This window comes from Arachis hypogaea, chromosome 10, assembly GCF_003086295.3.
Source record: "Arachis hypogaea cultivar Tifrunner chromosome 10, arahy.Tifrunner.gnm2.J5K5, whole genome shotgun sequence".
Taxonomy (NCBI): Eukaryota; Viridiplantae; Streptophyta; class Magnoliopsida; order Fabales; family Fabaceae; genus Arachis; species Arachis hypogaea.
The window spans coordinates 97,023,892-97,048,737 of record NC_092045.1 but is presented as its reverse complement, the minus strand read 5'-3'; the positions used below and the strand labels follow the sequence as shown (position 1 = coordinate 97,048,737).

General features: G+C 37.7%; 1 long non-coding RNA gene across 1 annotated transcript; it reads left to right on the top strand.

The window, feature by feature from the left end:
- LOC140175875 (uncharacterized) lies at positions 1-444 on the top strand. The gene is made up of 2 exons (XR_011866809.1): positions 1-133; positions 225-444. It is a non-coding gene; the product is annotated as an uncharacterized lncRNA (long non-coding RNA).
- Positions 445-24,846: the final 24,402 nt, after the last annotated feature.

Here is a 24,846-nt window from a genome sequence, read left to right as displayed (position 1 = left end):
TGTGTTTATTCTTAAACTTCTGACACACTACAGAATGGTTGGTGCTAATGGGTGGTTGTTACAGGTCAACTTCTATGCCTTTGAAGTAACATTCTTGTGCAGTTCTCTCTCGCAGCTTTGCAGTAAATTTTATGTATATCTTCTATTCCAATGATTTTTTGGGATTTGGATTTCTAGATCTGGATGGGTGGTAGTGTCTTCATGCAGTTTGTTATGTGATCTAGGGCATTTTTATAAGTTCCTGATGGTTTCTTTTACGGGGTGTGCGCTAGCTGATATGCATTGTTCGACTGAATGGGTACTAGGAAGGTATTTCGGAGGCTCCCTGATCAGTGCTAAAATAAATGCTGCAATGTACTTTTATGCGTTGTTGTTCAACTATTGTTATCCTCATTTTGGGAGGATAATCAATTAACTTTAGTTTTAATTCGTTGCTTTCTGGAATGCCTGGTGACCTTTTGAAGGTGGATTTTGCAATAACTGATGCGACGTTATCGAAGATTATTGATAGTTCAGTTCTGTTGCTTAGCTGCTTTGGTGTATGTGTTCGCATAGCCCCAATATTTTGTCGTCCTCGTGTATATACATGCTGATCTATTCAAATGGTATATATTCTTGCACGCTGAACTTGAAATCTGCTGTTTTGACCCGAGTTGCTATTTGGATTATGTTCTTCTTACCTAATAAAATGCGTCCGAGTTATTGCTTTACATTGCTTCTGATTCCAATGTTTTCAAGTAAAGTGGATATATGTTGTGTTCGTGTGTATATGATGTGTTTCACGTCTCGGAGTGGCATCATGGAGGAAGATTTGCCTACAACCAAGAAAAATGGTTTAGCCGTTTAATCTTTTCTGTTTTCACCGTCTATTGCAAAGATTGTACTGTGGATTCTTGATTTCTTATAGTGGAATGCTTTTATTATTGTTCCCGTGGATGTAGGTCATTTGACCGAACCACGTAAATTCCCTGGTCTTCTTTCCCTGCTACTGGACTAATTATTTTATGCGTTTCGGTGGCTGAGAGCATCAAGTTAAATAGTAAAATTGAACAGGCGATGTTCGTAAATTCGTAATTGAGATTCTAGAGATGCAAAGTGCACTTGCAAACTGATATTGGTGTAACGTCAATTTAGTAAGATAAATACCAAGTTTAATAACCGCTGAACAATAATCCAATGGTAAGATATATTGAATTCGCGACACACACAAAAAAACTCGTAACTTTGGTAGCAGTTCTAGCGGTGATGGTCTGACCAAGATAAAATTCTACATCGAATAAAATCTTACTTCGAAGTAGGCTAAATCATTAATTTTTTTCCCAAAAATTTTTAAGTTTATCCTCGTTCAGTTCCTGCTGTCGGGATCACTATCTTTCAGCTACCAACTCCACTTCATCTCTCATCCCTGTATCACAACCCTTTTGCTATCTTTCCCCTTTGAAGTCATTACCACCAGCAATAATAATACTAGAAACAAATATCAAAATTAGAATATTAATATTAACAACGGTATCAAACATAACTCAAAATCAGAACAGAGAAGAGAATAAAGGAAAGGAAAGGGCATGGCGGTGGGTGCTACTGTCACTGTTGCTGGATAAAGAGGAGGGTAGAGATGGGAGGAGGCGGAGAGCGCCAGAGAAAATGCCACGGGCATAGTTTAAAAAAACTGAAAAATTAATGAACCGCGTTTTTAATAAGTCTGGTCTAATTAAAAAATTGTTTAAGGTCAACAATTGGTAATAACTGGTCAAACTAGTAAAAATCAATCAAAATTGATGAAAAGTTGTCTAACCGAATTGTTCAAAAAAATTTTAAAATTAATGAAGACGTGATTTGAATCTAAAAAAAATTCTTGTATTGCATACTCTCCTTGTCACTAAATCATGTTATTTCTTATTATTTCATGGAACGTTTTAGTGGGGAAAAACTAATCTGGTCCTTAAAGGATCATGAAAAATTAAATGTATTTAAAGACCGGTCCTAATATATTCTAGTTGGATCAATTTTGTAATGATTTTTTTTCGGACAAATTGATGAATGATTTTGTTTATACCCTGGTTCAACGCTAGGGTCTAGGTCCAAACGAAAGGCCCAACCCACAAGGTTAAGTCTCACATTACACTGACCTTCTCTTGAGAAGTCGGTTCTCGCCACGATTTGCTTTAAGGAAGTCGGAAACGAGGATTAGCTAGTAGATAATACTAAAATAACTGCCTCTAAAATCTCTCAACCCACTTTCAGGAGTCATATCTCAACTTTTCTAAGATAAAGGGACAGTCATCCACCTTAAAAGGTGGAACTACTTCAACAGTGGTTATTGGTTCACTACTATAAATACACTGATACTCCTCTGGTATCTCTAAGTTTCAATACTCTCTAGATCTGCTCACACCCTTGCTAACTTAGGCATCGGAGTGTCTTTGCAGGTACCACTCCATTTCGCTCACGCTCACAAGTCGGACGGAGGCCCCAAAGGTGCGAACCCATTCGAAGGTTTCCCTCCTCAGACGATTGGGCCAACCTAACGAATCTAGCCCATTAATCTCTAGGGCGCCGTTGCCGGGGACCCGAGAGATCAACCAGTAATGGCGCACAACTCACCAGAGGATGGTCGTACATCGTTTGATTCCGAACAAGAAAATCTAGATACAGGAAACAACGACGCGGACCTGACCCTTCACCAGGGAGCCAACGACCAGCATAGAGAAGGTACCTCTGGGTTTAAAAACCCAAAGGTAAACTCCTCGGAAGGACGAGAATCAGGAAAGGAAGGGCCACTCCATGCAGCTGAGCTAATGGGGTTGGTCCATGGTCACCAAGATCGTTTGGAACAGTTGGAATAGGAATTAGAACGACAATGAGAGGCAGAGCGAAATCTCAGGGAAGAGATAGAGCGATGAAAAGAGTTAGAAGAAAAACTCTTGAAGCTAGAATCTTCCCTTAAAAGTCGGAACTCCCGTGGCGACCGAGAAGAGTCGCCCCTGGGAGGAGAGGATCCGTTCAGTGAGGACATAATGAGGACAAAAGTTTCAAGAAACTTCAAAAGCCTTGATATGAACCTCTATGACGGAACCACAGACCCGAAGCATCATTTAAGCAATTTCAAAAGTCGGATGTATTAGGCTGATGCTTCTAACGCAACTCGCTGCAAAGTTTTTCCGACCACCCTGTCAAAAACGGCGATGAAGTGGTTCGATATCCTCCCTCCAAGGTCGGTTACCAGCTTTGATGACCTCTCGAGAAAGTTCTTAATGAGGTTCTCCATCCAGAAGGATAAAGTAAAGCACGCACCGAGCCTCCTGAGAGTCAAACAGGAGGTCGGAGAACTTCTACGAGACTACATGAAAAGGTTCAACAAAGCGTGCTTGGAGATTCAGGACCTGCCCACAGAGGCAGTTATCATGGGGTTAGTAAATGGATTTAGAGAAGGTCCCTTCTCTCAGTCCATATCAAAAAGGCACTCCACCTCTTTGAGCGATGTACAAGAGAGAGCAGAAAAGTACATCAACATGGAGGAGAATGCCAGATTACGAAAGCCAAGCTGGCGACAGGGGCCCCCTCACTCAGCAAAAGAGAAAGAAAGGGAGCCTAAGAAAAAAGAGGAGGTCGATCCCGACAGGCTGAGGAGATATAACTCCTATACTCCTCTAAAAGTTTCCATAATAGACGTATACAGAGAAATCTGTAATACTGAAAGATTGCCGCCCCCTAGACCTATCAGAAACAAAAAGGGAGGAAGCTGCGGCGACTACTGTGAGTACCATAAGATGTATGGCCACTCAACAAATGATTGCTACTACCTTAAAAATGTGATAGAAAGGTTGGCCAGAGAAGACCGACTCGATAGATATCTCATGGAAAGGTCGGACAATTATGAAAAAAAAAGCGAGATGATGAGGACAAAAGAGACCCACCACCACAAACCCCTGAGAGACACATACATATGATCTCTGGAGGATTTGCGGGAGGGAGACTCATTAAGTCATCTCGCAAAAGACACCTAAAGCGAGTTTATCAAGTCGGGAACGAGACTCCTGATCTCCCAACCATCTCGTTCACCAAAGAGGATGGGCAAGGGATCATGCCCGGGCATGACGACCCGGTAGTGATAACCATGATCTTGGCGAATGCCAACCTCCACAGAACCTTGGTGGACCAAGGGAGTTCGGCTGACATCCTCTTTAAGCCCGCATTCGACAAGTTAGGGTTGGATGAAAGGGAGCTAAAAGCTTACCCGGACACCCTGTATGGACTAGGAGACATGCCAATAAAGCCACTGGGATACATCCCCCTCCACACGACCTTCGGAAAGGGGGAAAATTCCAAAACTCTGAGCATCGACTTTATCGTCATCGATGTCGGATCAGCGTACAACGCCTTGATCGGCAGGACTACGCTAAATCGGCTCGGAGAGGTGGTGTCAATCCCTCACCTTTGCATGAAATTCCCAATACCTAAGGGAATAGCGACGGTACGGAAAGACCAGAAATTGGCAAGAAAATGCTACAATAAAAGCTTGAACCTCCGAGGAAAGAGCAAGGAAGTTCACACCATAGAGTTCAGGGAAATAAAAGCTAAAGAAGAGCTGCGGCCACAGTCGGGGGGAAGAACTGAAGAGGTTCAAATCGAAAAAGAAGAAGGAAAAACTACCAACATAGGAGCCAGTCTAGACGGAGATTTGAAACAGAGGCTGATAAAGCTCCTACAAGATAATTCCGACCTCTTCGCTTGGAAAGCTTCCGACATGCCAGGAATAGACCCTCAGCTCATGTCCCACAAGCTTTCAGTACACCCCGGATCACGACCTGTACAGCAGCGCAGGCGCAAGCTCGGAACATAACGAGCTCAGGTGGTGGAGGAGGAGCAAGTACAAGCCCTATTGGAGGCCAGTTTCATCTGAGAGGTCAAGTATCCGGCATGGCTAGCAAATGTAGTTCTAGTCAAAAAGCAAAACGGCAAGTGGAGGATGTGCGTCGACTACACCGACCTGAACAAGGCATGCTCTAAAGACCCATATCCATTTTCCAGTATTGACACCCTAGTAGATGCGAGCTCAGGGTATCAGTACTTGTCGTTCATGGACGCTTACTAGGGATACAACCAAATTTTGATGTATAAGCCGGATGAGAAAAAAACTTCATTCATCACACCTAGAGCAAACTACTGCTATGTGGTAATGTCTTTTGGATTAAAAAATGCTGGGGCCACATATCAAAGGTTGATGAATAAAGTGTTCGCTCCTACCTCGGGAATTTAATGGAGGTCTACGTAGATGACATGATGGTGGAAACCAAGGAGGAGACCGATCTCTTGACAGATCTCTCGCAAGTTTTTAACACCGTAAGGTCACATGGGATGAAACTAAATCCCACAAAATGGACCTTCGCGGTGGAAGCGGGAAAGTTTCTAGGGTTCATGCTAGCACAAAGGGGGATCGAAGCAAACTCCGACAAGTGCAAAGCTATTCTAGAAATGAAAAGCCCAACTTATCTAAGGGAGGTCCAACAATTGAACGGCCGACTCGCCGCCCTTTCCAGATTCCTGGCGGGATCGGCACTAAGATCCCTTCCACTATTCTCTCTACTAAGAAAAGGATGCCAGTTCGAATGGACTCCGGAATGCGAAGAAGCATCCAGGAGTTCAAAAGGTTTTTGAGCCAGCCTCCAATTCTGACCCGACCCATAGTCGGGGAAGAGCTCATCCTGTACCTGTCAGTAGCAGACAGAGCTGTAGCATCAGCTCTAATACGGGAAGATGATGTTGGGCAACATCCTATGTACTTCACCAGCAAAGTTTTACAAGGCCCTGAACTAAAGTATCAAAAACTTGAAAAGTTTGTATACTCCTTAGTAGTATCTTCACGCCGATTACGGCCATATTTCCAAGCGCACACGATAAAAGTCTGAACAAACCAGCCTATGAAGCAGATCCTCCAGAAGACGGACATTGCGGGAAGAATGGTTCAATGGGCAATAGAACTCTCCGAATTCGACCTGAAATTCAAAGTTCGGACGGCAATAAAAGCCCAATGCCTCACCGACTTTCTAGCAGAATACGCCGGAGATCAAGAGGAAAAATTCGCTGCATGAGAATTATATGTAGATGGGTCCTCCAACAAGGTTGAAAGCGGCGCAGGCATAATAATGGTCAGCGAAGGGGGAACGCAAATAAAAGTCTCCCTCAAGTTCGAGTTCTCAGCTTTCAACAATCAGGCAGAATATGAAGCCTTGATTGCAGGGTTAAAGCTGGCAGAAGAAGTTGGTGCAACCAAAGTAATGGTATTCAGTGATTCTCAGGTGGTGACTTCCCAAATAAACGGAGAGTATCAGGCCAAAGATCCTAACATGAAAAGGTACTTGGACGAAACCTTGGAGCATCTTAGGCACTTTGAGGAGACCGAGGTGAAGCATATAATTCGGGACCTCAACAGCAGGGCAGACGTCCTCTCCAAGCTCGCAAGTACCAAATCAGGAAGGAACAACAGAAGCCTAATCCAAGAAACTCTCCCCAAACCCTCCGTGGTCAAAACGGAGGTTGTTCAAGATGCCTTTGAAGTCGCCGGGTTAGGTCTCGGGTGGATGAAGCCCTTAGTCGAATACCTAAAATTTGACATCCTTCCCAAAGAAGAAAAATAGGCAAAAAAGATCCGGAGGAAAGCACAAAGCTACACACTGGTGAAAAATATCCTCTATAAAAGGGGAATATCAACACCACTACTAAAGTGCGTCTCGACCTCAAAGACAACCGAGGTGCTAGAAGAGGTGCACAATGGAATCTGCAGGAACCATCTTGGGGCAAGGTCGTTAGCCAAAAAGGTAATCCGAGCTGGGTTCTACTGGCCGACCTTACAAAAGGATTCCACAGAATTTGTGAAAAAGTTCCAACCATGCCAAATGCATGCAAACTTCCATGTAGCTCCTCCCGAGGAGCTCATTAGTATAACTTTCCCATGGCCTTTCGCAAAATGGGGGTTAGACTTGCTAGGACCATTCTCCCAAGCACCGGGGCAAATAAAGTATCTAATAGTGGGAGTGGATTATTTCACAAAGTGGATAGAAGCAGAACTATTGGCTACCATTACCGCTCAGAGAACTCGAAAGTTCTTCTACAAGAACATTATCACTAGATATGGAGTACCTCACTCCATCACTACCGATAATGGCACTCAGTTCACTGACTCAACCTTCAAAAACTTGGTGGCCAGCATGAAAATCAAACATCAGTTTACATCGGTGGAACATCCACAAGCAAATGGACAAGTCGAGACAGCCCCTCAAGGTCATACTGGCAGGGTTGAAGAAAAGGTTACAGAATGCAAAAGGAGCTTGGGCTGAGGAGCTCCCACAAGTACTTTGGGCTTATCGGACCACACCTCAGTCTGCCACAGGAGAAACACCATTCTGACTTGCTTATGGCATAGAAGTCATGATACCAGTCGAAATCAACGAGCAAAGCCCAAGGGTGAGCTTCTACGACGAGGTTGGAAATATACAAGGACACAAAGAAGAACTTGAGCTACTCCCCAAAGTCTAAAAACAAGCCCACATTAGAGAAGCAGCATTGAAACAAAGGATGACGAACAGATATAACAAAAAGGTCATTCGAAGAAGCTTCGCCCCAGACGATTTGGTTTTGATCAAAAACGACATAGGAGTCAACAAGTCTGGGAAAGGAAAGCTCGTTGCTAATTCGAAGGGACCATACAAGATTAGTGAGGTCTTAGAAAAAGGTTATTACAAAGTGACCAACTTAAACGGCACCGAGCTACCTAGGTCGTGTCATGCTTGTAATATGAAAAAAGTACTACAGTTAAAAGCGAACTCTACTCCTTGATGTACTCTTTTTCCAACTTCATGGTTTGTTCCCAAAAGAAAAGGGTTTTTTTTTTCTGAAGGAGGGGTTTTTAACGAGGCATCACAGTAGAGACTAAGGGGTCATAGATAGCCAAAAACCCTTAGTAGTAGTAAAGTACCTTCACAAATAAATAAAAATCTTTTACAATATCTCTTATAAATTCCTTCTTGCTTTCTTTTTTTCTACGAAACGCGCCGACTTAAGCTCGACAAAGCATGAAAATCCCATGAACCGACCTAGAAGGTCGTTAGGATAAAACGACGAGGTACAAGTCGGTGTAAAGAGGTTATAAAAGTTGATTGTGATAAACTCAGAAATTATCTGACTAACAAGTTGGAAAAAACCAAGAAACAAAGAAATGTATCGCAAAAATAACCTAAGTTATAAGAACTCAATAAATAAAAAAAATGAGTATAAGGAATACCAAAAAGAGATAAGAAAATCTATCGAAAGCACTAAGGAAAAGACTGTCCCAAGCCTTCAAGAAAAATTTGAGAAAAACTTAGAAGAAGGGACAGCCAGCCAAGAAAAGGTTTTTCAAAACAAGGATTAAAAAGGTTTTTCGAAACCTAAAAGGCATGCGCACAACCAACAAAGATAACCTAAACCCTTGTCCAAAAAAGGGTATTTTTAAATATTTTGTTTACGGCCATAAAAGGCCAAAAAAATGTCAGCAGAATACCACCATAGAATAAAAATAAATAGTTTAAAAAAGGGGAGACCCACAGGCCAGGCCCCCATATAGCCACAAATAATTTTTTCTTCTCAGTTAGGAAGGACGTCACCACCAGAGTCGGGGAGAGTAGTCGGAGCGCTATCAGGGCCAGGAAGAGAAATGTCCATAGGAGATGGAGTGGAAGTTTCAGGAGCCTTCGAAAAACTCGGGGCATCATTTGGTCGGGGAGGGGACTCCACTATCCTCTGCCCCCGAGTATTTAGATCAGACTCAGTGACATGTTGGACAGAGGAGAAATGATAGCTCTATCGACCACAATTTTATCCGGATCCAAAGGAGAGAGATCCAGGTCGGGAGCAAGAACTCCGACCTGTTCTTTAAAGATCCTCCATGCTTCTTCAGCCCCGTCAGCAATGGAGTCCTCCAACTCTGTATAGGCCTCCCGAGCTCTCAGTAAATCCTTCTTCACCTCTACAAGATCCTTGAACAGGCTCGAATAACTCTCCTGCGCCTTCTCCCTCAGGGCCTCCGCCATGGAACATTGGGCCTGCAACTTTCTCTCCCTCTCCTGAAGGCCATTCCTCTCCTTCTTCAAATTGGCGACCTCCTCCCTCAGCACCTTCTCCTGCTCTTGATATAAGAGAAGCCTCCCCTCCAGCTCCTCAACCCTCGAGGATGAACCCAAAGAGTTAAGAGGAGTCTTCTAAAAAATATCAAGGAACTTTGTGCACACCCCTGCCGCCCTGATACTCTTCTGAGCCAGAATAGTAAGGTGGTTTCGAACAGAAGCATCATCCATACTTATACGAGTATGAGGATAGATATGCTTCCAAACAAACTGAGGTGCATCCACCTTGGCCTCACCTTCAAAAGAAGAGCTAGACTCTAAAGTCTTGTGCCTATTCTTTTTCGGCTCAGGGGAAGATCGGGGAGGAGGGAACGGCAGAGAAGAGGCTTAAGAAGAAATAACAATAGGACGAGTGGGGGTCCCTAAATTGTGAGAAGGAGGGAGAGGAGAAGGAAGAGAAGGACCAGCTGCCCTGGCACCGTCAACTCTGGTGCGGGACCTCATTTTGGCCTCCTGAACTCTCTAGTAAGACTCCCTGGAATTCTTCTTTGCCATTTATGTAAAAGCAATTAGGAAGCTAAAGTCAGTAAAACAAGTCGGAAAAAATAAGTCGTGCAACCATCAAGTCGAAAAATATGATAAACAAACAAAAAGCTACCTAGTTGAGCTTGGACAAAGGTCGGAGACCCCTGGAAAAACTTTTTTGTATCCAAATAGGGCGCTCTCCCCCATACTTCTCAAAAAAATCCCACAATGGCCGCCTCCACCTCATCCAAGTCGTCCAAACCATATTTTTCACAAGGAGAGGCCTCTATCCAGTACATGGGGAAACGAGGAGAAGAAGTTTCATCCAGGAAAAAAGGGTGGTGACCCTCTACAGCTTGAACTTTGAAAAAAAAATTTTGAAGTCATAGAAGGATTCATAAAAAAGGGTAAAAACTCTTCGGCCTTGTATGGCCCGAAAAAACACCTACTGTTGTTTGTTAGTTTGCCCACTGAAGGGCTTAGTCATGTGAAAGAGATAAAAAAAAATCTTCAAAGAAGTCGAAAATTCTAAAGCATGGCTGATAAATTGATAAATTTTCAGAAAATCCCAAGAATTAGGGTGAAGTTGGGTAGGAGCAACACGACAGTGGCATATAACAGCTATCTCAAAGTCGGAAAAAAGAAGAAAAATACCTAAGCGGGTAATCATGCTCTCATACATATAGAAAAAGTGAGGGGCTGCCTCAGAAGCCCTCCCAAAACAAACCCGGTCTTCTGGATCCGGGACAATCAGTTCATACTTTGGCTCATCTTCATCAGAAGTACAAAGCCTATGACGAGTGCGAAGGTTGGTGATGAAGTCAGTATCAACAAAAGGTTCTTCCCCCAGAACCGTGACATCCACCCATTGAGCAAGGGTTTCTACAGAAGACATTTTTCCTAGAAAGGGATAGCGAAACCTACAAAGAAAAAAGAAAAAGGATAAAAAACAAGGTCTCTAAGGGGTCTAGAATCAAACAAGACAGAGTCACTATGAGCCTACGAGCCAACCCTCCTCTCTAAAATAAAAACATGCAAACAAAAGTACTTCGAAAAAACCAAGTAGAGAAAAACTAACCTTTGCTTGAAAAAGGGCAGGGACAGAGAAAGAGGAATTCCTTCGAACAAGAGCTTCTTTTGAACAGAGTAGAGGAAGTGTGAAAGTTTTCAGAAACGAAGCAAGGAAAGAAAGGAAAAGTATTTATAAAAATGTTAGGGGCATAATGATAAAAACGGAGGCAGTCATTTAAAGAAAGGCATCGTTCCCAATGTAGCTGATCCCCGTATATGAATACAGAAATCTCTAACGGACGTGACGTTTGATTAGACGCGACTGTTGAGAATATTTAAAACACGTCGGTTCTGAAAAATCACGTTGGTTCCTTATCAGGTCGGCTACGATCCTGAGTTAAAATACTCGACCCCAACTCTTAAAAGAAATTGGGCTCGAGTAGGGGCACTGTTCATACCCTGGCCCAACGCTAGGGTCCAGGTCCAAACGAAAGGCCCAACCCACAAGGTTGAGCCTCACATTACACCGACCTTCCCCTGAAAAGTCGGTTCTTGCCATGACTTGCTTTAAGGAAGTCGGAAACGAGGATTAGCTGGTAGATAATACTAAAATAACTGCCCCTAAAATCTCTCAACCCACTTCCAAGAGCCATATCTCAACTTCTCTAAGATAAAGGAACGGTTATCCACCTTAAAAGGTGGAACTACTTCAACGGTGGTTATTGGTTCACCACTATAAATACACTGACACCCCTCAGATATCTCTAAGTCCCAATACTCTCTAGACCTGTTCACACCCTTGCTGACTTAGGCATCGGAGTGTCTTTGCAGGTACCACCTCCATTTCGCTCACGCTCACAAGTCGGACGGAGGCCCCAAAGGTGCGAACCCATTCGAAGGTTTTCCTCCTCAGACGATTGGGCTAACCTAACAAATCCAGCCCAATAATTTCTGGTTACCCATCGCAACAGATTTTTTTGAGACTTTGTTACATGAGTTACACCCGCAACTCGTCCTAACAAAATGTTCACACTTAATTACTACCCACTATCCAATAACATTACTCATGTCTTCTACAACTTCATTTTCTACCTTCTCATATGCATAAATTTTTGAAAAGTTAAAACCAAAGGAGATTGATTTAAAAAATTAAATTATTTTTGTTCGTATAATAATAATAATAATAATAATATTAACGACGATGATAATAATAATAATAATAAGGGTAATAATAATAACAAAAATAATAATGAGGGTGATATCTAACAACAACAACAATAGCAGTAAAAAGACCTATGGGCGGAGGTTGTATAAGAGAGATGGTCTCCGAAAATGTGAAAGTATGGCTTTAGTATGTGGTGATTTTGTGAATTGGTCTATTTATTTAATTTTTTTACTATTTGGTCTTTTAAGGTCTAAAAAATATTTTTTTCACTAAAGAAAACTCTTTATTTTATATACTAATTATTAATTATATAATCCAATTGTACAATAATTTTATATTTATTTATATTTAAATTAATTATATTTTTATTATTCATAATTATTAATATAAATATGTATAATAAAAAATATTAAATATTTTTATTAAATATAATATAATTAGTTTTTTTATGATTATATGATATTTATTAATATTATTTTTCAATAAATACATATAGTATAAAACAACATAATAAATATAAAATACTTAAATATAAAAACAAAATTAAAAAATATTAATAATAATTGTAAAATTTAATTATTTTTTGTTTAAGCTGTTTTTGTGTATATTGTACAGAAAAAATATGTATATATTATATATTATTACAGTTTTTCTATGTGTTGTTTATTTGTGTTTGTTTAATTTTTTGCAATCATTCGATTCATTTTAAAAATAAATATATGTCAATCGTGTGCTAATTTGATTACAGGCTTAATAATAATTATTAGTTAAGTTTTAGAAAAACAAGTTAGTTGTGCTTGGTTTTCAGTATGATCATAACGTGCTAGAAAGCAGGTCGTTACAATTTGGTATCAGAGCAGTTCTTCTTGTTAGAGCTGGAAAATGGATTGAATTATACTTCATCGCATACTCTGAGTTGTGTCTCATGTATTTAGGATATCTTTGTAATATGGATTGCATAACTGTTGCCATATATTTATTTCAAAGACTATTCACACTTTACCTAAAATGTTAAGACTAATCACCTTATTATGGAATGTTGGGTGTGAGCAGGATCTTAATGGCTGTATGTGAATGAGGATGTGGTAGGCAAGGTGAGAATTCAGGAGATATTTCAAGGAGCGGCGCGAATGCTGTTATAGCTGTCGTAAACACCGTGGCTGATGCTGTGTGTGAAACGGCGACTGCTACTACCCAAGCAATTGATCGTTTAGGGGAGATGAATGGTGAACATAATGGTGAGCGCAATGAAGATAGCAACGGTAATGAGGATTCCGGGGATCACAAAAAATCTATGACGCTGGAAGTTTTCTGAAGGTAAATCCACCTAAGTTTAAGGGAACACTTGTTAAGACTGAAGTTGACAATTGATTCCGTGGTATCTAGAAGTCCTTGCGAGCGCAACATGTGCCAGAAGGACAACATGTGGAGTTTGCGACATATATGCTAGAAGGAAAAGCCGAGCATTGGTGGCATGGAATACAGCGGTTGCTACGGCAGAATGTTGGAGAGACTCCTTGGGATACTTTTAAGAAAAAATTCTACAAGAAGTATTTTTCAAGATCAGTTCGTGATGTCAAGGAGATGGAATTGATGCAGTTGAGGCAGGGGAATATGTCAGTGGCAGAATACACTTGCAGGTTTGAAGATCTATGCCGATTTTCTAAGATCTGTAAGAGAAATTCAGATGATTTTGAAGAATGAAAGTGTTTGAAGTTTGAAGGAGTATTTCGTGACGAGTTGATGCAGTCGCTGGTTCCACTAAAAATGTGAAATTTCGTAGAGCTACAAGAGTCAGTTGATGGAAGATTGCGAGAAGAAGATGGCAGTATCGAAAATGAGTCATCCAAGTTTACCACCAAGAAACTTTAACAACTTCAATCGGTATGTGGTGCAACAAAGGATGAATTTTAAGGAACCTGCACTTGTGCGAGGGAATCAGCAAGCTAGGAACATTCTTATTCGCTCTACTGTTGAAAATGGCAATAGATTAAGACAGAATGATGACAAGCGACCTCGGCAGGTTCAAGCGGACATGACATGTAAGCAGTATGGGAAGAATCATCCTGATAGGCCTTGTCAATTTGGAATGACCATCCGTTATAACTGCGGTGAGTGTCCAAAGAAGTTTTTTCAAGAACCAGTTAGGACCCAATAGCAAAGACGGGTATTTGCTATGAGCATTGATGATATTGTATATTTGAACTTCTTGATCCAAAGTCAGTGTTATGGCAAGACTCACTTTTTAACTGTATTGTATGATTCGGGTGCGTCACATTCTTTTATTTCTTTAATTGTTGTGCGTGAGTTGGGATTGAATTTCTTGAAACTAAATTTTGATTTGATTGTTCATACACCTACATGCCAAAATGTTTTGACTAGCCTAGTATGCCGACAGGTAGAATTTGTCATAGACGGCAGAACCTTTGCACATGACCTAGTCTACTTGCCTTTACATGGTTTAGATATTATTTTAGGATTGGACTGGTTATCCAAGAACCATGTTTTTCTGGACTGTTTTGAGAAGACTACTATAATTTTGTCTGAAAATGTACTTACTAGACCAGTGTTATCCTATGTTTTCTATTTAAATTCTGTAAAAGTTACTTGTAATGGGAGTAAGTGTAAGGGGTACATTCTGTTAACGGCTAGCTCAAACGGCAACGGACAAAGTCTGAAAAGGATCTAAATGGTGAAAAAATTTCTCGATGTTTTTTCTGAAGACATACCAAAATTTTTTCTTCAGCGAGAGATAGATTTCTGCATTGACTTGATACCTAGAGTTGGATCGATCTCAATAGCACATTATTGGATGTCACCATTAGAGCTAACAGAATTGAAGAAGCAATTAGATGAGCTACATGGAAAGAAGTTTATTCGTCTAAGTATGTCACCATGGGAGCTCCAGTACTATTGGTAAAGAAGAAGGATGGAGGAATGAGGTTGTGCATGGATTATCGACAATTGATTAAGGTCACTATCGAGAATAAGTATCCACTTCCTCAGATTAGGGAAGAAGACAAAGTTAAAGGTTCTCTACTGTTTAGAATCGGTATCCTTACCAAATTCAAGTTTTGGAAGCTTTACTCTTATATAAAATGGTAAACGGCCAGCAACTGAACTAAGGTGAATGAGCACACTATTTGGGTCTTCATAGATTTCTAACTATATTTTCTTCTCCTTCATGGTTTAACATCAAAATTTTTTATTCTTCAAATTTGTCTTTCTTTGTTTCAATCAATGGAAAAAGACAAATATGTGAGGTATCAATAAAAATCATTGAGAGAAAATGCAAAGAGAATAAGCTTGGAGAAAAACCATAAATTATATTAATTTCTTTTATTATCACTTCTGTTTTGTATTCATGAATATGAGAGGTTTCTCTTGCTTTGGGAGTGAGTCAAATCAAGTTTGATTTGTCCCGGATAAGATTAGGTAGAATCCTTAGGAATTGGTGTTTGTAAATCTTTGATAAAGATAGTGAAAATTTCACTATCGTTGTGGTAGAGATTGGATATAGACCACATTGCACATGGTGGTTGAACCAGGATATATAACTAGGTTATTTTCTCTTCTCTGCTCTTTTTGTTTTGCTAGTTATAAGATTAAATGAAATTATATCCTACTTAATCAACTTCACAGAAGTCATAACAATATATAGTGTTAACTTCTCATCATTGCTCTGTTCCTGATTCATTCGATGAGTGACAAAATGAATTTGTCCCTGCATAATTAATGTTGCACACTCCACAGTAATTTTATCTTAAATTCTGATTTAAAGTTTAAAAGTGTACAAAATTAAAAGATGTAACAGACTCAACTCTCTTTTATCTAGGACATTGAGAATTCTTATATTTAAATTAATTAAACTAAATAATTGATATGATTAATTAATCATAATTGTTTGACTTAATAAAATAAATAAAAATATCTTATAAATATGTCATATAAAAATTATAATATTTTAAAAAATTATTAATCAAAATATATATACAAAATTAACTTAAACTAAAATAAAATTAATTCATTTATTCTATTCAAATTAAATAATTAATATAGTTAATTTTTTATTGATCAAATAAAATAAATAATTAATTATAAAACTTTTAAAAATTATTAATAAAAATTCATAAGATAAAAAAGTTAATGTAAATTAAAACAAAATTAATTTATTTGTACCAGTAAAATCAAATAATTAATATAATTGATTGGTTACGATAAATATAGTTAAACAAAATATTAAATGAATTAAATAAAATAAATTAAAAAAACTTTTAAAAATACACCATATTAGTTATACTATTAATCGAAGAAATTCGATTTTAATAATATATAATAGATTAAGGTTGTCAATGTATATTTCTTTTGAAAAATTTTAATATATGAAAATGATATTGTTAATATATGTTCTTCTAAGGAAAAAGGTCAATAATATTTTAAACAAAATTTTAAAGATGTCCAACATCAGAATATTAAATATTTCGATAACAAATATGATTTTCCGATGTTGTATATATCTTTATAGAAAAACTCTAAATTTATGTAAAAATTACATGATGTTATCCAAGTTCTTTTCACTCCATGCCCCACATTTGTTTGTGTAACACGCACCTAATCCTAACGTATATAACTTAATCCTTATTTTGCGTCACTGACCTTTCTCAACGTAAACCTTTTCATACAACGTCAATTCGTTGCTCTCCTTTATTCGTGCTTTTTTCTCTACATTATGGATTTGGATTGATTTCAACGTAATTAGCTTCGTCGTTCATCTTCTTCTTCGTTTTCTTCTTTGATTTGCACTTCTAATTTGAAACAATAAATGATTCAACTTCAAATCAGTTGAATTAGTGTGATTTGGACAAATTTTTCGAAACGTATCAATTTGATGAGGTTTGGATTATTGAATTTTGAATATAATTCAATGGAATGAAATTGCTAATTTTATTTGAAGAGAATTGAATGGACTGAGGTGATCTTTATCTGAATTGAATTGAATTGAATTGATAATATGTAACTGTGAGTGTGAGTAACTGTGACTAATTGTGAGTAACTTTTCGGTTTGGTGAGTACTAAAGAGTTTATTCACCATGTTCATGTTTTCAGTTCGGTAAGCAGAAAGGAGTCTGAAAAAATTGAACTAAAATATATTCTGGTTTGTTCCCTAAGCACTATATAATTGTTTTACCGTAATTAAGATTTCGGTTCACCATAATTAAGATTTCGGTTTACTATGCAGACCAGCTGTGTTGTGGATGAAAAATTCATTCCAAAGGTGCAAATGGTTTTCAAGACATTAGAAGAAGGTAGAAAGTTCTACAAATATTTTTCCAAACTTGTCGGTTTTTCTACCAAAATAAGGAACACGACTCGGGACAGAGACAAGATTAAGAATCAACTAATTGTATGCTCTAGAGAGGGGAGGTGAAAATCAAAGATCTCCAACTTTGAAGACAAACCCTTCAGCTGGGTTAAATTGTCCAGCCAGAATTTACGTACATATAATGAAGGATATTGGTCTTTGGACAATTTCCAAAGTTGTTTTGAATTACTCACATCCTTGTTGTCTAGACCAGGCTGAGATGCTCAAACAACACAGGAAGCTTAGCATGTTCGTGCATCGCACCATTAAAACCCACGAAAAAGCCGGAATCAGACCGAGCAAAACTTACCAATCATTTGTGGCAACAGCTGGCAGCCACCATGAACTAGGTTTTATAGAAAAAGATGTAAAGAATTATATCACAAGGGAAGTATAGAATATGTCCGAAGAAGATGATGCCAAAGAATTTGGGAAGTACCTAGTTAGAATGAAAGAGAAGAACCAAAATTTTTTCTTTGAGCTCAACCTTGAAGGCGATCACTGCATTAAAGATGCATTCTGGGCTGATGCAAGAAGCAGGGCTGCATTTGATTATTTTGGAGACATGGTTTCATTTGACACCACCTATAACACAAACAGGTATTTGGTTCATTCAAACATATTTTTTATGTTCAGTGAGTGTATATATTTTGGTTCACCATCTTGTGGTTGTTATTTATGCAGGTACAATTTGGTTTTAGGTTCTTTTGTTGGCGTGAATCACCACGGCCAGTCGACACTTCTTGGATGTGCGCTGATGAAAAATGAGGACATCCAATAATTCAAATGGCTATTTGAGTGTTGGTTACGTTGTATGGGAGGGAAGGCACCAAAAGGTATTCTTACTGATCAATGCACATCGATTCAAAGGGCAATTGAGTTGTGCATGCCAACAACAATTCACCATTGGTGCATCTTACACATTATGAAGAAGATTCCAAGCAAATTAAATGGCTATAAGGGGCACATCGATATTGAACAAGAGATGAGCCATGTTGTTTGGAACTCTTACACAAAAGACGCATTTGACAGAAACTGAAATGATATTCTTACAAAGTATGGCCTCAGAGGCAACAAGTGGCTTTCAGGTAATTGAGGTTTCAATTCGAAGTATTTTTATGCTCATATTTATTTTTCCCAAAGCATGCACTGTTTTCGGTTCACCAGACCTTATAGTTTCGATTTGGTATGCAGAGCTGTACGAGGATCGCCATATTTGGATTCTGGTTTACTTGGATCACCACTTTTGTGCTGGGATGAGAAGTACGCAAAGGAGTGAGAGTATGCATTCATTTTTCAACAAGTTCATCACACGAAATAGCTCCTTGAGACAATTCGTGAAGCAATACGACAATTGCCTAGCAAGCAGAGGGAAAATTTGATGCTGCAGATGTTTACACCGTGATACCTTGTGCAACAAAATCAGCAATAAAGGCACATTTTCAGCATGTATATACCCATGAGAAGTTCAAGGAAGTTCAAGCTCAATTCAGAGGTAAAGTGAACTGTATCACAAGATCAATGCATTCCACCCTAGGTTTCACAACATATGAAGTAATAGAGCAGGTTTCCAACTCCAAATTCAATAAGTTTGTCGTCACCTACGACGCAGTATCATGAGATGTAAAGTGCCATTGCTTGCTATTTAAGTCTAGGGGTATATTGTGCCACCATTCCCTAAGTGTCGTAAGCTTTGAGCGAGTGGATAACGTGGCAGCGAAATACACATTGGAACATTGGAGTAAGAACATAAAGAGGAGGCATACACATATCAAGAGCAGCCAAGATGAACCTCTACTAGAGCCAAGAAGTAAGAGATTTGATGAATTGGTGTTTCGGTCACACAATATATGTGAATTTGCATTTGAGTCTGAAGAGTTGACTGAAATTTTGCACCGAACATTTGACAAGGTCATGGTGGAGATGGAAGAATATCAGGGGAGAAGCAAAGGAAAAAGTTTGTTAAACCACGAAGAAGCGACATTAAGCAATGTGAATGACCTTCAAAGCCCATCACGTGTCAAAACAAGAAGTCGGCCCAAGAACAGACTTGGATCAAACCTGGAAAAAAAGATCTCAAATGCCATGAAGAAAAAGAAAAAGACAGCTCCAAGCGAGGTAAAATTGACTTGCTTTTGATTAGTTAAAAATTTCAAATGTTCATTTTGCTAATACATAATTATGTCTATTGTAGTTGAACCTATTAGACTCCGGATCATCGATTCAGTCAAGTTCCACTCTTTACAATACACCAGATATGAATTATCCAAGAGAGGATTTTACAAGTTTTAGTTTTTATTAATGTAAATTTTTGCCCACCCATGAGAAAATTTCGGTTCACCATGGTTATAGTAGGTTTAATTTCTGAATGTTGATAGTCTTTAATGAATAGTCACTTTTTTTGTGAAATTCTATATTGATATATGCAGTTGTTCAATTCATCTAGTGTATTAATTTCTAAGTTGAATAATTAGAATTTGTTTTTTGGTTCATGGTTCAGAGTTCAGAGTTCAAGGTTTAAGGATTAGGGTTTAGGGTTTAAGGTTTAGGGTTTAGGGTTTCAGGGTTTAGGGTTTTAGAGTTTAGGGGTTTCTGGGTTCAGGGTTCAGTGTACAAGGATTCAGTGTGTTTCAAACTTTTGGTTCACCCCATATATTAATTTTGGTTCACCGTGTTCATGGTTGACGGTTTAGGGTTTAGGTGTCTTGGGTTTGGGATTCAAGGTTCAGGGTTTTAGGGGTTTAGGGTTTACGGCAAGGTTCAGGATTTAGGGTTTAGGGTTTAGAATTTAGCATTCAGTGTTCAGGGTTCAGGTTCAGAGTTTATGGTTCGAGTTCAGGGTTTAGGGTTTAGGATTTAGGGTTTAGGTTTTAGGGTTTTAGAGATTTAGAGATTTAAGGTTTATGGGTTCATGGTTCAGGGTTCTGGTTTTAATGTTTAGGGTTTCTGGGTTCTGGGTTCAGTGTACAGGGGTTCAGTGTGTTTTAAACTTTCAGTTCGCCCCGTGTATTAATTTCGATTCACCGTGTTCATGGTTGAGGGTTTAGGGTTTAAGTGTCTATAGTTTAGGGTTCAGGGTCCAGGGTTTTAGGGGTTTACGGTTTATGGTAGGGTTTAGGGTTTAGGGTTTAGCATTCAGGGTTCACAGTTCATTGTTCATTGTTTAGATTCAGAGTTCAGCGTTCGGGTTCATGATTTAGGATTTAGGATTTATGATTTAGAGTTTAGGGTTTAGGTTTTAGGGTTTTAGGGTTTTAGGGTTTATGGGTTCAGGGTTCAGTGTTCAAGGTTCTGGTTTTAGTGTTTAGGGTTTAGGAATTAGGGTTCAGTGTTTAGGGGTTCAGTGTGTTTCTACCTTTCGGTTCGCGCAGTGTATTAATTTCGGTTCACTGTATTTTTTTGGAGTTCATAATGTATTGGTAAATACAGTGATTGCAATCACTGAGAACCTGGAATAAAACAACAGCTAGACAGTTCCAACATATATATAAATATTAACATTTGATACATAAATTGATATTAAGAATAGATATATACATTTACATTGACATATATACATTTGAAAGAAGCATTGTTTGCTTTTTTTAACAAGTTATACAAAATATGTACAACTATTATATGCTTTGTTTGATACATACATTGACATATATACATTTGAAGTATGCATTTTTTGCTTTTTAAACAAGTTAAACAAAATATTGTTAATTACAACTAGTATATGCTATTTGCTATCTAAATCCCCAGATGTGTATTTACAATAAGGGCTGGAGAGGAAAGAAGATGGCTTGGTGAGTCTTATTGCTTTAGATTCCGAAATTACTTGGTCTCTGATTTTGTTCATTTCATGCAATAGAAGATTCGAACCATATTGGTATCTGAAGTCATCAATGTCTTTCTGCATTTCAATTGAAATGAATTAGTTACATAAGAAATGAACCCAAATGAAATAAGAACAATATCATTCGAAATCCTAATCATAATGTAAAAATGCAATCACAATAACCCTAAACTTTGAACACATTAAATATCAAGTAAATCAAAATCACATTAAATAACAACAAATTTCATTCAAAATCCTAGTCATATTGTAAAAATGCAATCACAGTTACCCTAAACCCTGAAGAAATTAAAAGGAGTCTACCGAACCGAAAAATATTCACTTAGTGAATCAAAAGTATATGAGCTACCGAACCAAAAATTGTTTATGTGGTGAATTTTGTTGATAAAATTTCAATCAACAAGAATAGTATTTATGCATGGAAAAAAACTATTGAATAGAGTAACAATCAACTTCAAAGCTCTAGTTACAATATCAACTTAACTGAATGAAATAAGAAAAGAAAGAAGTTTATTAATTTAGAAAGTACTTACTTGTGTCCAAGCTTTATATTTATATCTGTTCCCACTTTTTATTTTTGGTGAATCTATTGTTTCGAGCCATTTCATCACGAATATTCCACAATCATAGCTAAACAAGAATTTAGTATAATACGATCAATAGTGTATAAAATAAAACATATTAAAAATAGCACTATAGAAGAGAAAGATTCTTACTTTGTTCGTTGACCATTCAATTGGATATACTCTACTTCCTCTCCCAGTCCATCCTCCATTAAGGGTTCCGCCCTAGCGTACACCCTCATCTGGGAAATTATTAAACCTTGAAAGAGACAAAAAAAGTAAATAAACAGAACCAACAACAGTCAACCAAACTCCTCTCATGTACAGAATAATTTGAACAATTTACAAGAAAATAACTTACAACAAATTTGTTCAGTTCCTTTCTCGAATCAGGTATATCTTCTGGCTTCTTGTTGATAGGGTCAAGGACATAGAATTTCTTTTTGTTTACATCAGCAATCCACAACCACCAATGTCCTCCATTGCAAATTGGGACAAATAGCTGAAGTTTCGAAAAATTATAGAATATTTCAGTCGAAACAATAGCAAACAAGAGAATTATCAAATAATTTTTAGATATTACAACTTACAAATAGATGCGATGCAAGTTTCCTTTTGTCAAGAAACTGGCGAAAGTGGGCATACTGCGGAATATCAAACCTGTAGGCTTTGTTTGTGCTCTTATCAGTGTACTTCACGCCATGTGTTCCCAACATAAAATTCTGCAAAATGAACATCAGTTAAATCACATTTCCACCAAACCGAACACAAATCATATGCTGAATAAAATGTGAAAAATATTCAATCATCAAGAGAAAAGTTTTCTTAATACAAAAGAACTCAACAGAAGACATAAGAATCAGATGAACCAATATTTACATTCTGACCAAATCGAAAATTAATCAGCAATGAATAGGAAATTTAGCTTACCACAATATCCTACGGCACAATGTATATTTGTTCCTGATACTGCTTAGTTTTTATTTCATTGCACCTACAGGATGAAAATTTATGAGATATACTATATAAGAGTGTTTAAAAAAATCACTAATGTTAAAGCAATTGGAAAAGAATTTACCACAGCATGCACATCTTCTTTGGGCATTAGAGACATGAAATATTCTCTTAATCCCTCGTAGAGTCCCTCATGTTTCAAGACAAATACTGGTTCATATTCATTGGTACCATCTTTTGTCTATTTCACATGTATTATCCAATGATAACACTTTTCGATTAGCTCGTTCGTGATTTTTGTCTTTTTCTGCGGGGTTTTGTAAACTTGAGCCGCTGTTAAGGTTGGTTTTGAAGATGTTCCTTCAGAAAATTTTAATATTGCTGCCACTCCAGCATCTACCACCGCCTCTGCCAGGATTTCAAACTGTGAATCACTCTCTTGGGATGGTTGAGTTGGTTGAGATGCTGGTGGACTTATCCCAAGGTTAAAAGAAGGCCTTTCATCTTTCCTTTCCCTAGGTTGAGAAGCACTGCAAGATGATAGATATTTAATAATGGTATTAAACAAAAATGATATTTAATCACTATAGTGAACCGAAATCCAAACAAATAGTTTACCCAAATCCAAACTTACAGTGAACCAAAATTATATTAAGCAAAAATGATATTAAAGAAAAGCAAGTAACATACCTGTCAAATGATGACAATATTAGAGTTTCTTTTTCTGATTGCCGTGTCACTTAAGGTTCTTGTGATTGTTCTTCAAGAGAAACTTGATAGACATCGGCATCCTTGAAAAACTCTTCAATAACAGAGCTTGTAAGAGACCCTGTAATAGCCTGCCTTTTGGGTTCTGGAGGGCAGCTATAAGAAACAGAAGAGAGTCTAAAGACAACAACACATTGAATTCTTGTCTGGATTAAACCATAATTAAACCATGTATAAGCAGTAAACATTATCGATATTTATATAAGCAGTAAAACTTACACATCAACAGGTGCTTCTTGTTTAGATTGTTGCACTGTTGGTTCTTCGCAGGGCTGTTCCAGAGGTCTGCTTCATTAAACAATAAATATTTCTATAATTATCCTAAACTATTATCATATTTAACAATGATATTTAACAGAAATTACACTAATCATTATAGTGAACCGAAAACCAAACTTATACTGAACCAAATCCAAACTTACAGTGAACCGAAATTTTATTAAACAAAAGTGATATTAAAGAATTTAATGCTTAAACATTAACAGGTGCTTCTTGTTCTGATTCTTATTGCACTGGTGGTTCTTGGGCTTGTTGCTGTTGTTCTTTTGCAGGGTTGTTGCATTAAATAGAAAACAGTTCAATAACAACCATTAAAATTAATAAAAAAAAATTTTATGTGAAACTTACTCTTCATTAGAAACTTGATACAAATAGTCAGCTTTCAATAAGTCTTCAATTACAGAACTCGTAAGAGATACTGTAACACCCTGTTTTTCAGCTTCTTGAGGGCAGTTGTAATAAGCAGAAGAGAGTCCAAAGACAAGAACATATTAAATTTATTTATGGTTTCAACTGTACCATAATTAAACCATTTATAAGCAGTAAACATTGAACAAGATTCATGTGGTGAATAAATATTTATTAACTTACTCATTATTAGAAGTTTGTTGTGTTTTCTCTTGTAGAGGGACATAGATGAAGTCATCCTTCATCAACTCTTCCTGAACTGAACTTGGAAGAGACAATGCAAGAGGAGGTCTAAGGAATGTAAACAAAAATAAAGTTAATGTTGAATAATTAGAATTTGTTTTGAAAAATAGGAATTTGCACATTGAAAAATTCACACTTCCAAAGGTTCAAAATGAGTTTGTTGTTGAAACTCAACGATTTGTACTTCAGATTCAGGTGTAGCTCTAGTGGCAAACACAATTTCCTTGTGATTAATTAAACAAAAATTATTAACTAAATCTAAAAGAGTAACATAAATATTTTTAACTTACACTTGTAGAGTTTTAGACGTCTTTCTTGGGAAGATTTTCTTTTTTCTAAAATATTTGACCGGACTTTCCGGGGTATTTTTCCTAAAAAAAATAACAAATTAAAATTAGAAACCAAGATTAAAAGCAGAGGTCTAGAAAGACATTAAATTCATTTTTGGGTAACCACCGAACCGAAAATACAATATGCAGTGAACCAATTTACCTGGTATTGCTCGCAGCATTTACAGGAGGTGTAGAGCTTCCTTGAGTCTGTAAGACTTGCTCACTTGCTCACTATCCATATTTACAGTCGGCACCCTAAGCAATATAAATAAATATTAGTAATTGAATCTAGAGGAA